Raw genomic sequence first — 15,577 nt, forward strand, 5'->3', positions numbered from 1 at the left:
AAAACTTTATTTAGGTAGCGGAAGCAAAAGGGATCTCTTTGAAATTTTTAAAACTTTCGAGTAGGAACAAAATGTAATTTCTAAGAATCTCTTTTTGGGTCATTTGAAAACTTTTGGAAACCTTGAAAATTTCGAAAACTTCTTAGGGTGATTTTGGTCGTTTCAAATCTTTCGTTTTGGAATAACTTCAAAAAGGGAGATTATTATTCGAGTGCTACGTTTATCTAATTATAGGTTCTAATTTGGGTTCGAGAAAAAATCAGAGTTTAAGGTATTTGGTGAATAGGGATTTTCGGGTAAGAAGTACAATTACCAAAATAAGCGGACCAACTATATTAATATCAAAGTAAGGCCCATATCAAAATAAGAGTTTAATTCCCCTAGTGAGGAAATACTAGAGTTTTAGAGAAACGGAAAATACGGAAATCGTTTATAAGTTACATCACCAAAATAAAATAAGCATGGTTTATAGACCCCTCGTACGACCCTCCAAAAGCCTCCGGCCAAGACTCCGATCCACTACTTGGTCCATTCCGATGCGGGATTACTACTACTACCTGCAATCAAAGAAGTATCTATATGAGCTATTAAGCCCAGTAAGACATCCGAATGGATAACGAAGTTTTAAAATATGGTTTTACGTACTTATATTAGTACATACACATAAGCATCACACCTTACCATTCGTCGGCAAACGAACACACACACACAAACACGAAATTTCATCTAAGCACGTAAATCGACGCAATTACTGAAAATTACCAATTTACCCCTTTTTCGACTCAAATGCTGAAAATTACTAATTTAGCCTTTTCGTGCAAATGCATGAATGAAAACATTTTCTGTTGTTCGGATCCGTGAAAAATTAACTTCTTTACTTGGATGATAATCATATTATTCTGAGCCCGTTGTTTTGGTGGAATCAAACCACCCCTTTATCTATAGTAACTATGGTTGGGATACCGGCCCCCCGTATCCCGACTTATCCAACCCAAGCATTCCATTAACCTTTCCTTTCGTAAAAATGAAATCTCTCTTTTTATGCAAGACCATGAGACGAATGAGACTCTAATACAAAATGACCACATTACGACATCACAAATATCAATCAACGAACATACAAACAAAATTCAATTATCCACATAATACACACATACACACGACAATCACACACATATCATACACACACACACACACATATATATATATATATATATATATATATATATATATATATATATATATATATATATATATATATATATATATATATATATATATATATATATATATATATATATATATATATATATATATATATATATATATATATATATATATATATATATATATATATATATATATATATATATATATAGAACCAGTTAAGTAGAGCACATAATTCACGTAATTATTATAGCATCATATTATATATTCATATATTTCACACACACACACAGCAGCACACACACACACGGCAGCACACACATACACATAACATGCAGCCCCAAAACACATTTTAATTAGCATTCAATTATCAAACCATGCCCTTAAAGTACCAACATTTTTAGCTTTTCATTAATGGAATTTCTCCCACTTTTGCTCATTTAATGGATTAAAAATTCTTACAGCCCCTTAACATAGTTCAGGTGCAGATTTTTAACCATGAATTCATATTCTCACAATTAATACACAAGGCACAATGATTAAAAAACAAAAGTTCCATTTATGACACATGCACAACCAATATTTCGAAATAATAGCAAATGGTATCCAAAAAAATTCAAATTTAATTATACACTGCCTAACTGACTAAATGAACAGATGCAAAAGAATTTTGTAGTTTTCTCAAAAATCGGATTTATAAAAATTAAATTACTCGGCAGGAAATGTTGAAGCCAAAATGAGTTTTCCAACAAATATTAATCCCAAACTGTGGCTAAATAGAAAATAACAAAATTCTACTTACTCCTACTGAGATTTTAAAGATGAAAACATTTTTTATGCCGAAATTTTAAGAAATTGCAGATTAGTCCTAAAGATTCATAGATACATGCAACCCAAAAATCTTGAAAAACTCATTTTCCTTTTCAAAAATTCTCAAAAATTCGAAACACTAAACCTTTAAACACAACATACTTAGATTCACAGATTATAACATGGATTAGACATGCAAGAACACAAATATCAAGATTAGCACAAGATTTCGGATTTTACACAAAAAGCCCTAATCTTTTGAAAAGTGAGGAAATCTTTTAGGTAGTTTTGAAAATCATTTTCCATACTATGATACCCTTCGATTGCAGCAAGAAATTCGAGATTTCTTACCTATCAAAGAGTGTTGGCCGAAGAAAGAAAAACCTTCAAAAGAAAAGAGGGTTTTTTAGAGAAAGAAAGAAAAGGAGGATGAAGAAGATGAAGAACACGAAGGTACAATGTTACCTCCTTCAAGAAGTGGCTCCAAGATTGAACCAAGCTAGTTGAATGGAGAAGGTGAGAGCTTTGATATCAAGTTGGGAGGAGTTTAAATCTCCCGTAAGAGGGCAAGTATTTTTGATGGTGTTCTTAGCATATTCAGGGGTGAAGCTTATATAGGGGATTTGCATTTTAATTTCTCTATTTTTTTCTTGAAGAATTTTGAGGTGTTGGCCGATGGAGGAGGTGGTGCTTCGGTGGTGATGGTGAAGAGAAGACAAGTGGGGGTATAGGTGGAGAGAGAAGAAGACATGAGAGTGTCTCTTGAGATTACTTAGCATGCTTGAGTGTAGGATTAGTGTAAATCCTCACTCTTTGCCAAGTGTCATGCATCTTTTTATTTTTCTAATTAATAAAATCACAAATTGATTCCTACACACACACATCCGAAAACAACACACACATATATATATATTTAAATATGTATTTCACCTATGTATGTCTAACATGCATAGGCATGACTATATATGTATATACGTATATATACATGTATGCATGCCTGTATTTCACTAGACATTATAAGGCACTTTAGGAAATTAAATTAAAATGCCACAAAATTAATTAACTATAGCACATGTATTCACATAAATTAATCTAACACATAATTATCTATAATTAATCTACTTAAGCACATAATTATCGAAATAAAGTTGGCACATAATTATTCAATAAATTCCTTCCACACAAGGCATATAATCAAATCGGCATATAAGGATTATTAGTCTAAGCAAATAAGGCACTTAGAGAAATTAAGTTAGTAAAGTAAATAAATTCCTAATGGTTTCTACGTGAGAATTTTCGAGTTATGGAAATTTGATTAGGGACTAGGGTTTCGAAAATGTGGGGTGTTACACAATATTTTGTTATCAATTGATTAAACTTAACTCATGTTTTTCAATTTATTAGTATAATCATGAGAAAGTTTGTATTTTAATTAGTATATAATTAAAAAAAATATAAATCAATCATAAAATTTATTGTCACTGGATTTGGTGAAGAAAAAATAAAAGTTAAAACAATAGCATGAAATTCATGTAGTATAATTTTCAATATGGTAATTAATTGGGATAATATTACTACACACATAGATGAAAAAAAATAGTGCTAATTTCCGCAATATAGTAAATTCGAACATGTATCTTTCTTTTATACATATAATGTTAATATATAATATTAAATTAGTAAAAAAAAAAAAATTCTTTGGTTATGTTCATGTAAAATGTATAATATATTAATATCAAATAATTTATTCTGCATATTTTTTTAATATAAATCCAAATTTATTAACTCAAATACAAAATTTCCAACTAGAGTAAGTGGAGACTCTAAATTGAATTTAACCAAATTTAAATTTAATTTCATTAATATTAAAAATAAATTAAAAAAGGCGGCGGTTATATGCAAGCCCATTTTTTATTAGTTCAAACCCACATAAAAGAGTTTATTAGTTCAAGCCCGTAAATTAATTTAATTTTATTACATCAAGACCAAAGATGACAAATATACCCTTACCCACAAATAATACTCAAATACAAATAAATCATATTTTCAATTTGTTCAAGACCAAAAATCAAAGAAAAAAAAAACAAAACAAAACAAAAAGAAAATATCGATTGTCGCCGCCGACCAGCGAGACTTCCACCGCACCGGCAATGACCAACGACCCACCCACCGCACCATTACCAAACCGCACCACCAACAACAAGTAAGTCTTTTTTTATAAACTTTTGTTTGTAAATTCGAAAACATTAATCGAGCATCGATGTCCTTTTTACTAAACTTTTATTTGTAAATTCAAAAACATTAATCGAGCATCGATTCTTGATAAATATGTATGAATGAACATTAATCTATGCTTAATTCTTGTTGGGTTGCAATGCTTTGGCCGATTTTGAAAAAAAAATTGAGATTGAAATTGGTTTTTTTTTTTTCGTTGGTTTCCCAAATCGGTTTACACACACTGATTTTGTACACGAAAATCAGCGTTATAATGCCGAATTTTGTTAACCAAATCGGCGACACAACGTCGACTTTACAAGTCAAAATCGGCGTTCTAATGTCGATTATTGAGTACAAAATCGATTTTCGGATACCGATAGGTTGCTGCACGAAAGTATGAGAAAATGGTCTTAAAAAACACAGATAATAAAATCGGTACTTAAAAACCGATTTTTGTAGTACAAGTCGGCATGAAAATACCGATAATACAAAAACAAATCGGTGTTGTCATACCGATTTGTACTACAAAAATCGGTTTTTAACTACCGATTTTTAATTAAATAATCGGAATGTGGTTACCAACTTTAGTAACAAAAATCGGTATTTGCAGACCGATTTTTGGTATCGTCGAATTTTTTTTCCAACAAAAAAAAAAACGACCCAAAAGCAAAAATAAACGGTTAAAACATACTTCATTGTGTTTTCTACGCTCGTAAACTACCATATCATTGTTTTCTGGTTCCATCGTGAATGGTTGGTATGTATTTGATGATTTTGGTGTGTAGGATTTCTTAGTGGGTTTGTGAAGAAGAAGGAGAAGGAGGAGATTTTAAAGTCGTGAAATAAGGATGTGGGTTTCTGGATTTATATTTTTTTATTTGGTCTTGCACAAAGGAAATGATTTTTTTTTTAATGTTTGTGTTTTTTATTTAATTTTAAATTTCATTAAGGGTAAATTAATATTTTTATGTTGGAGGTCTTGAACTAATAAAAAAATGGGCTTGCATATAACCGCCGCCATTAAAAAATAAATATATTTATAGTTTCTAAGAAAGTTGATATACTTAGAGATTTTATAAATGGTAGTACATAAATATATTAATAAAATAATAAAATATATTTAATTACCTTTAATTTTGGAAATGATGACATGTTTTTTGAAGATTTATTTTCACCAATCAATTTGCCACATGGGATGAAATTGATCAACTGAGATTGCCAAATGTCAAGCACTTAAGGGTGGAATTCAACTTTATATTTTATATAGATAAATTAATTCTCTTACAAATCTAAAAATTCGGAATGAGAAAAAATTATCTTTTTTTTTTGTTCTAGTTTTAAAAATTCTTAATGGGGATTTTTTTGGCAACGTCATCATTAACAAAAGAATATATAGACACATGGATAACACCTAAAATGAATAGTCCTCAAATTATCACATTTTGACACTTTTGGTTCGACTATCAACTTTACTTGTTAACATGGACATAATAATTGTCACGTACATTGCATGACGTCCATGTGGCAGCCGTAACAAAAATTAAAGAAAAGAAAAGAAAAGAAAATGTCAACACCGAAGTGGGACGTTGACCCCCAAGCCAATGACGACAAATAAGAGTTAAAAAAATTTCAAAAATAAAGGCCGAAATTGGGGATTTTGTGTGGTCAAAACCGGTGAAATTAGAATTAATTAGGGTTTGAAATTAAAAATTGAGTTCAAATGATGGGGAATTTGTAATATATATTATATTTAGGGGTTATATGAGATAACCCCTTTATTTAATTTCCTAAGAGGGATAAGTCCAATTAATAATCCTACTTTTGGGATAAACCCCTCCCATAGCAAAATACTTATATTACCCTTGTCGTATATTTTTTAATTTTAATGTTTAATTTAATTTCCCAAAACAACTCCCCTAAAAATCCGCCTAATCCCCCAAAATCTCTCAAAAAATCTTAAACCGTTTCAATTAAAATAAATTACGTTGTTTGATTCCATTTTTAATTTATGCCTTTTTTTTTGCAGAAATTGTTTTTTAAAATTTTGATTAAATTGTGTTTTTTTTTAATTTATTTTTATTCGTAAGCTTTTTTATAAGAAAATTATAAAATTTTGATTTTCTTAAAAAAAAAATATTTTCGTATTAAAAATTGATTTTCAATTTTGATTTTTTTTAAATTCTTTTTTTACATTTCGATTTAAAAAATAAAGTTTTTAACAAATTGAAATTCACTATAAACCTACCGAAAACCACTATGTAATCAACGAAAACCACTATGTAATTAATGTATTCTATTACAAAAATTCATTAAAAACTTATCGAAAACCACTATGTATTAATGTAGTTCATTACGAAAATCCATTATAAGCTTATCGAAAACCTCTAAATAATTAACATTATCTATTACGAATTCGAAAATTCATTATAAGTTTATCGAAAACCACTAAATAATTAACATTATGTGTTACGAAAATTCCATGTAAACTTATTGATAATTTTAGTTTTTAAAAAAATCATTTTACTTCCAGCAGGTTTACCAAAAAATGAAATCCACTACACATTTATCAAAATTTATCGACATTCATTATAAAAAAAATATAAAAAAAAATAAGTTAAATTGTCGTAATCCATTGTAAAATTAACGTAATTCACTATTCACTGTCTAAGTTTAAAATCCACTATTACGGTACACATCAAAATTTATGAACATTCACTATCTAAAAAAAATTAACAGAATCGTTCATTGCCTGAATTTAAAATACACTATTCAATGTCCCTCTAACGTAATCCACTATTTAATGTCGCGTAAGAATTCGAAAATCACTATTTACGAAAACCACTATCCACTATTCACTGTCTAAAATTGAAATCCACTATTCACTGCCTAAATTTGAAATCCACTATTCACTGTACGCGTTGTCAACCCCATCCCTCTAACGTAATCCACTATTTAATGTCGAAAACTACTATTTACCGTAAGCGCATCGACACCCCCTCCTTTATTCCTCGCGCCTGCAGCAGGTATATTTTGTCTGAAAAGAAATGGAATATGTAAAATCGGAGCACTGCTTACACGACCGCTAATTTCGGCGATCGATCGATTGTAGCCGAGGCAATTTTTCCTCATAGTTGTTGAGATGCCACGGCCTATCTAAAAAATGTGCTGCCATCTCGGCATAACAGCCCCGGCAGCGGCGTGTGCGTTGGAGGGAAGAAATCGTCGAACCCACTGCAAAAAATGATAAAATTACCTTGGAGTGCTCTGGAATGTCAGGGGTCGTCTTCAAGTATGTGAACCCGAACTCGTCGAAGGGATGTTGGGGACCGTCTGAACAGATTTCCACGGGTCTTGTCGGCAGCGAGATATGCGATTGAGAGGAAATTTTCTGGTTTGCGCATATAAGCAAACACCTTCACATATTTAGTCTCATTTTTATAAGGATCTTCCAAAAAAAAAGCCCACAAAATAGGCATTCAAGGGTTCAACACCCATAAACATACTTAATTTCATTACACAATAATTAAAAACGTATATCAACTACTAACAAGATTGATTAACCCATTACCTGGTCAAGGAGGTGGTGCAACTGTGTCTGAGGAAGGCGGTGTTGAATCCCTGCGAAACTCCTTAACAACAGCGGCGAGAGATTCCGGGTTGAGACCCATTCGTAGAGTGCGATGATAATCCAAATCGTGTGGCGATCAAGGAAGGTTTCGATAATGTTCGACATGTGAAACGCTAATTTCAGAGAAAATAATTTTATCAGACGATGAAGGTAATTGGAGGCGTAAACAAGAAGAGAGATGGACACGTCAAATAATAGAAAAATAATATCGTCCATATATACATAGGGGCAATATAGAAATATCGCAAAAAACAAATTATGTTATAATATAATTTGGATTTATCTCAAAAAAAGGAATATATTTTGGGCCTATAATAAGTGCAAATAGCATACGAGGGGGTTATTATATCAAATAATCCCTTATATTTATCTTTACTAGGAACTGTGACTCGTTGCACGTGGTCGCATTAGAAAATTGAATAAAGTAATTATTTAGATAGTGTTATTACTGTATTTCACTTGATCCACGAAAAAAAAATAACATGAAATCTCGCTATGGTAGGCTTTTTTTTTTTTTTGTCCTCATTGTTTTCCAAATTTTGGCACCAATATTTACACAAATTGTCGAATTTTTCCACCTTCACAAATTTTGGGATGATTCAATTTATTGTAAATAGAGATGTCAATAGTTGTAAACTGATTTGAAAACATAGCTGTGTGAAAAATATCATCAAAAAAATCAATAGTTGTTGAAATTGGTCAACTAAGAACATAAAGCACTAAATGAAAAGCATAAACTAATGAAGATACTGTACATGAACACAAACAAATACACAAAACACCAAAAAATACGGCAGTGATGGATTAAGGAACATGCAGGAGAACCTCCAATTTCAGAGTGGAATAAAAGATTAAGTTATGAAAATGATGAAATGAACAAATAGGTTATTTTTCCACAATTTATAAAAATGATCGTAACGAATATTTATAATTCATTTTCTAATTTTAATTCAAGTTAAAAGAATAAAATTGATAAGAAAAACTCAAAGGCTCCGACATAATACTATATTGGTACAAAAACTATTTTGTTGTGAAGATTTTGTCAGATCGAACGTAAGAACAATCATCACCTGTATAAACGTTGGTTACTAATTCTGGCAAATAATGAAGCAACAAAACAATAAAAAGTGCAAAATTCTATACACAAACAACTTAAGTAACAAATTTATAGAATTGACATCAACATGTTTTGAAGCATGAACTGCTTCGTATGAAGTTGTTATTGTATTGAAGGAACAAAACAAAACTTATTTTAAAACCTCGTAGAGACCCTTCAAAGTGAGAGGACCAACTCTTGTATTCCACATTTCATTAGGCAAACCTGACATAAAATATTATTGAAGGAAGGTAAATGTCAACATATAAATATTCTATTATTGTACGTACATGTACATATACAAGGAAGTAGAAACATATAGTTACAAATCTACTGCAAATTGCCTGATTGAAGCAATGGTATGCAAAATGATGTTGTGATATGGATATACTAGCTCACCTATATTTCTTTTTTCAGTAAGCAGTTTTTCTTGCCAAAACATATGAAAATAAAATTAAAATATGATAAGAGGATTTAAGATATGAAAATAAAATCAAATTAAAAAACAAAGTCATTTCTCCAAAGAGAAAACGAAATTATGCGAAAACACTTGAATACTAACTCATTTAGTGGCTACTTACCTTTCTTCCGGAGCTTCATCTGATTCACCTTCCCCACCATCGTGATTCTCTGCATGTCGCCAATGTTTATAGTATCCACGAATTCAAACACACAATTACATACATATAATTAAAGAAAATTTCAGAGATTCTTTGTTTTTATTACCATCGGAGGAACACATGCCCTTCATCTGAATTATGCAAGAAGTTACTAATCAAAGTATATCAAATCAATAAAACATATCCATCAAGAAAAAAATATTGCAACATCGTTAAGGACGCAACGTTTCTAAATCCCACAGAAATCTACATCACCTAGTTCAACTCCAATAACAAAAATCAACATAAGAAATGTGACTTCGTCTAATAAACTCGCAGACACAGGTAATGACTTGCAAAAGTGTATTAAAAGAGGGTCTGATACTTGGAGTTCACTGCAAAAGTGTCTGGCATGCACTTGGATTGAGGTCAGTGCACCAATAGGACAAATACCTATCAAATCCCCTGAAAATTCACTTGTCATAATCTTCTTGACATAAGTTCCAATTGTCATGTAATTCTTAAACAAATACATTTAAATAATGGGAAAATTAGCAAGAACCCCCAATTTTGGAAATGTAGTTAAGGAAACACCCCCTCCAAAAAATAATTAAAGAAAATCCTCTTAGCTAATATTCCACCTAAATGATATTTTCATAATTCCAAAATTATTCTTAATTGTCTAATATACTCTTTTAAAACCCTAATCCCCCTTTTCATTTATCCTACATACACACACTCTCTTCTCCTCTTATTCTTCTCTACGTACACTTTTTCTTTCTCTCTCCTCCTTTTTCCTCCTCTTCTTCTTCTCATGTGTACTCTCTCTCTCTCTCTCTCTCTCTCTCTCTCTCTCTCTCTCTCTCTCTCTCTCTCCCGTAATCTCTCTCTCTCCTCATTTTTCCTCCTCTTCTTCATCTATGTACATATGGAAATTGTCGTCACTCATATCATCAACGGGATTGAAGCCGTATACACATTAATATCCTTTTATTTTTTTTTACAGTAAGTCGCGTAAGAAATTAAGAGAGAGAAAAGTAACACCGAGTTTGTTTTGGGATTATTTTCTGCAAATATGTCATGAGTGTGAGTAGATCTATCAGATTTTTTTGTTGATTTTGACATGATTACAGTTTGTTGGGAACAAAGAATGAATTTTCTGATTCTTCTATGTTTTTTTTTTCCTCTCTTTTCTACTTGTTATATTTTAATGGAGTTCTTCAGTAATGTTGTTAATGGAGGATTCTTGTTCTTGAAACTGAGAGACTGGGAGATCGAACTCCCACTATGGTTGACAAAGTGTGGTGTGGCAGCGGTGTGGTGATGATAATGAGGTAGACTTAGGGTTTCTTGGTGGATCGGGCGGATAACGGCGCGGGTAGAGAAATTCGTGTAGGTTGGAACCTTAATCGACTATGTACGTGTTCAATAGTCAATTCAGTAAATCGACTATGCTCTGGTAGTTGATTAAGGTTAATCAACTCTAATTTTATTTTTGAATATTTTTGATTGATTCCAATTGTATAAATCAATTATAATGTTTGCATATATTTGTTTTTGTAAAATATAGTTGATTTTGTATTTTTTTGTAGTTGTGATTTGTTATTTTTCGTAGTGAGATTCTTAATCGACTATGCTTATATCTTATAGTAAATTAATATACCGGATAGAGAAAAAATAAGTTAAAAAAAATATTTTTTTTTTTTTTAAATCTAAATATATATATATATATATATATATATATATATATATATATATATATATATATATATATATATATATATATATATATATATATACACTGATGAGGTGGCAGGGGCATAATTGAAAAATGGGTGGCTGAAATTAGGAAGGAGTTTTTCTCAAATGGTGCAAAATAGTTGTTCTTCATAACAAACATATACTGTAAAAAGAAGTGTAACAGAATAAGTATGTTTAAGTCTACCTGGGTATAGAAAATGATAAGTTGTTGAAGAAAAATAAATAATGGGTTAGGCGCTGTCAGTAATCAAGGAAATACTTGAAGAAACCAATAAAATAGAATCTAAGCAAAACTATAATATAAACGGTTACGAAATTTCAAAGATTGATATATTAAGAAAATACTGGGATATTTAATATATTTCTTATTAATTTTTTTTATTGTCGTGTATTTCTTATCACAATTTTGCATAATTTATAAACTAAGAATCATGCCAACAAATCAATTAAGGGGAAGATAAACCAAAACTCAAATTATGCTATTTTTCCAAGTGAATAATAAAAAAGATGACTAAATAATAGAGGCATAAAGATCACACATTTATGAAATGTGATGGGAACTTGACCTCCAAATATGAGAAACGACATTTTGATTCAAGTGCAGTGATGTTATTTGCTTCATTGTCAAAGCATCTGTGTAATTCAACATTTTGTCAATAAAAGAAAGGATAAATCCCAAAATGAGAAATTCAACACACGGATGAGTGTCAAAGAATCAGAAAATGTACAAACAAATATACGGACCCAATTCTTGAATTAAATCAAGCAAATAACCCATTTTTTTTTTCATTAAACAAAAAAAACTTGTACATTAAAAGAATACAAAAATATAAATAAATGATTAAATAAGAAAATACCTTGTCCTTGACAGTGGTGGCGCATCCCTTCGCCTGGCCATGGAGCAAAGAGTTTTTCTTTTAAGTGATCAACAGATCTTGCAAGACTGCTTGCAGGGTTGAGAATAAATGTGTACGAATTTATTAACGTAGAAACAACGGAATTTTTAGTTTTCAGTTTTTCGATCGTGTATTTTTATCAGTTATCAGACATGTGGGTTCATTTATATTTTTTCCTCTGGAAAATGGCATCAAATGGGTGGTTATGGACTTCGATAAGAATTCGTTTAAACTAAATTTGGACAATTTTTTTTTGAGTTTGAATTGCATGATCGCAAAAAAGAAAAGGAAATGGGAGAGAGAGGGATAGCGTAGATCTTGGGTTTTAGTGTTTTGCAGTTTTTCTATCGTGTTTAGTTTTTATTTTTCTTGTCTATTCAAAACTAGTACCCATAAACCGTGTGTTGCACGGGTACCATTATAAAACAAAAGATATTTAAAACTTAATATGTTGAATAATGAAATTAAATAATTGAGAATACATCACACCATAAGAAAATCGTAAAAATAATCCATAACCCGTGCGTTGCACGGGTACAATTATAAAACATACCATATATTAAAATTTAATATGTTAAATATAATGAAATTAAATAATTGAGAATACACCACACCATAAGAAAATCGTAAAAAGATGGATAAATAATACTAAGAACTTGATTAATACAATTAACTATAGTTTTAACGATTGACCAATAAAACCTAAGGCTCTATAGCTTGCCCAAGTCCAACAACACATTCTCACTTGCCATTTCTTGTTTCGTTATTTCTCAATCCTCAAGAGTCAAGATTGATATATGCAGAAGTTGTGACAAAAGTGAACAAAATTGTGTAGTAGATCTGAGAAGAGCCACAAAGTACTTAATGGTGTGCATGTATGTAAACGTAAGTAAACTATCAACAGGGGCTATAAAAATGACCAATAGGTCGTTATAGGTAAAAACAAAAAAAAAATATCAATTTTTACGGCTCAAAAATATACCTATCAAATGTTCTCAGAAAAAGCAGCATCGAAAATACCAAAATGGTATTTCCATAAGTCAAGTCCTCATAGGAGGATTATAGTCTTTAACAGTTTATCTATCAACTAAAATCACCACACTATTAAACCAAGCAATATCAACACGAAAACCTTCTAGGGCTTCCCGAACTGATGTAGTGCCTCTTCAAGAATAGGTTACGCATTTTCCCAGGTAACTATGTCTCCATGACATTTCTCTGGTCCTTGAAAAATAAAATGTGGATATTTTCTTCTTCAGTATCAACAAAAATCAGGTTTTACATGTACATAAGTTATGGTTTATATGCACTTACAAGTTAGGACCATTATAATGATAGAAATTCTTCGAAAAAATATACATAATAGAATATAACGTAATTTGAAATTAAAAATTATATCCACATTCCACGTAAAACCAATCTATATTTATATCCGTGGCTTGATTAAATAACATAAGTTGTTGAATGAATCACATAAGAATTATAACTATAGGGATTAAATCCATACACAAATTCAGGTTGGAGTTCGAGTCCAAACCACGGTCCGAAGAGATATTAGACGAATTCCAATTTCATCTTGCTATTGTCATCTGATAATTGTCCTCTTAAATTCTCTAATCGATATTTCAAATCCGCCAGCCTCGACTGCAAAGCGTGGAATATCAGATTCTACACGGCACAAAACAAATTTACAGAGAGAGCAATATCTAGAAAATGAAAACAAAAAAACAAATCTCTAAGACAAAAAGCTTAACCCTAGCAAAAATTTCATTTCATCATCATGATAACGAAACGGATAACGGGGAATTTTTTTTCTTTATATAAGATTTATATAAACAACCTTAGATGCAAAATCTGGCAAACAATGAGGAAAAAAACAATCAAATGTAGATGTAAAATTCTATACGATAAAACCAAATTAAAGTAACAGATTATAAAAATACCTTGAATTTCGAGGTGTCTTCAAATGTTAAAAGAAATATATTCCACACGCTGGCCTCAATGATTATATTACCGAGTCATCTTCATCAGGTGGGATCCCGTGTTAGAGTAGGTGACCGACAAGCCAACTTGTGGCTATGGTCTTTATCTTATTTCATGTAATAAAACAATCGTTTTTCGTTCGTAATAATAAAATATCTTATTTGGCATTCTATATGTGTTATCCCATGCAAGTAGCATAGATAAAGTCCTAACGAGTTACTCTATTACTGTGAGTTGATCTAGTAGAATCGTGAGATAACTCAGCAATGTAATGTAACTGTTAAACCTTGTTCCTAGTCGATGGGTTACGCCAATAATGAGGATACCGGCCTTTCCCTTTTGAGACTAGCACTAGTGTATGTGTACTGCGTCTCATCAGTCCTCGGTGTTGTGACATCGGCATACTTGAGTGGGTGCTCATATTAGATGAGTTCACAGAACTCCCTCGCCCTAGAAATCTATAAGTGGTTCTCATTCATCGAGTAATAGGTTTCTAAGATATAGTTGTACACCATTAGTCCTTAAGACCCAGACATCACCGTGACTTCACTAGAGGACCGATTGTATCGTGACCTGTCCCTCAGTCCCACCGCGGACCACTCCAAGGGCCAACGTTTGTGCAATCCAAAATCTAGTGTGAAGTCTGTGTATTGTAGTAGGGGATTCGAGCGCTTGAGTAGTCATGGATGTCCTGTGTGTTCTGACGGTTTATAATCCATGGAATCTCTGGCCAGAGTTGATAGTGGGGTGATTAGGGAAATGTGTTTCCCTAAGTCGCATACGAACGGATTTATAATACCTAGAACGTTCGCACGGTTATTGAACTTTATAAGAGGTCTCGGTGAACCAATGCCTCTAGTTCAATCGGGACATATGCTGCGAAAGGATCGTACTGTACGCTAACTATATCATAAGGTTCTTGCAGGCACTTCATTTGTATCTAGGGAATCATGATGCGTAGTTGCTAGACGCCAATCTTGATTCGTTGGGCACTGATTTGATCGGGGATTAGGTAAAATGAGTTTTACTCTAATCGGGACTCTTGGGAGGAGTTCGTATAAGAACAATGTGTTGTTCGAATCACAAAGAGTTGTGAGCCCACGGCTAGCATACACCTGAACCATTGAGGGTCCCACTTCTCGTGTAATATAGATCCTTGATAACAACAAGCATAGATTAATGTGTTAATCTTTGAACGATTGGATGTCGATATGATTGAATCCAAGATTCGTAATTGTGAATTGCGAATCGGAATAAATGTGGAGAAAGAGAGAAATGCGGAATTTAGTGAAGTTTCTAAATTGGGAAGTTTCCCGATTTAGCAAGTCCACTGAAGTGGAAGTTTCCAATTTTGGAAATTGGAAATTTCGAAGAGGCACTCGTATCGACGAGGACTTTGAGCTCGTCACAAATATAATTT

General features: G+C 31.7%; 2 long non-coding RNA genes across 2 annotated transcripts; both read right to left on the reverse strand.

Annotated features, from left to right (window-relative positions):
* Positions 1-309: 309 nt before the first annotated feature.
* LOC148772901 (uncharacterized) lies at positions 310-2,701 on the reverse strand. The gene is made up of 3 exons (XR_016032969.1): positions 2,443-2,701; positions 2,329-2,361; positions 310-557 (listed from the first exon to the last, which is right to left on the reverse strand). It is a non-coding gene; the product is annotated as an uncharacterized LOC148772901 (long non-coding RNA).
* Positions 2,702-6,859: 4,158 nt separating this feature from the next.
* On the reverse strand, positions 6,860-8,011 carry LOC105976481 (uncharacterized). Its single transcript, XR_016032970.1, has 2 exons — positions 7,763-8,011; positions 6,860-7,582 (listed from the first exon to the last, which is right to left on the reverse strand). It is a non-coding gene; the product is annotated as an uncharacterized LOC105976481 (long non-coding RNA).
* Positions 8,012-15,577: the final 7,566 nt, after the last annotated feature.

This window comes from Erythranthe guttata, chromosome 1 (genome assembly GCF_056151865.1).
Source record: "Erythranthe guttata isolate IM_541 chromosome 1, IM_541, whole genome shotgun sequence".
Classification (NCBI taxonomy): domain Eukaryota; kingdom Viridiplantae; phylum Streptophyta; class Magnoliopsida; order Lamiales; family Phrymaceae; genus Erythranthe; species Erythranthe guttata.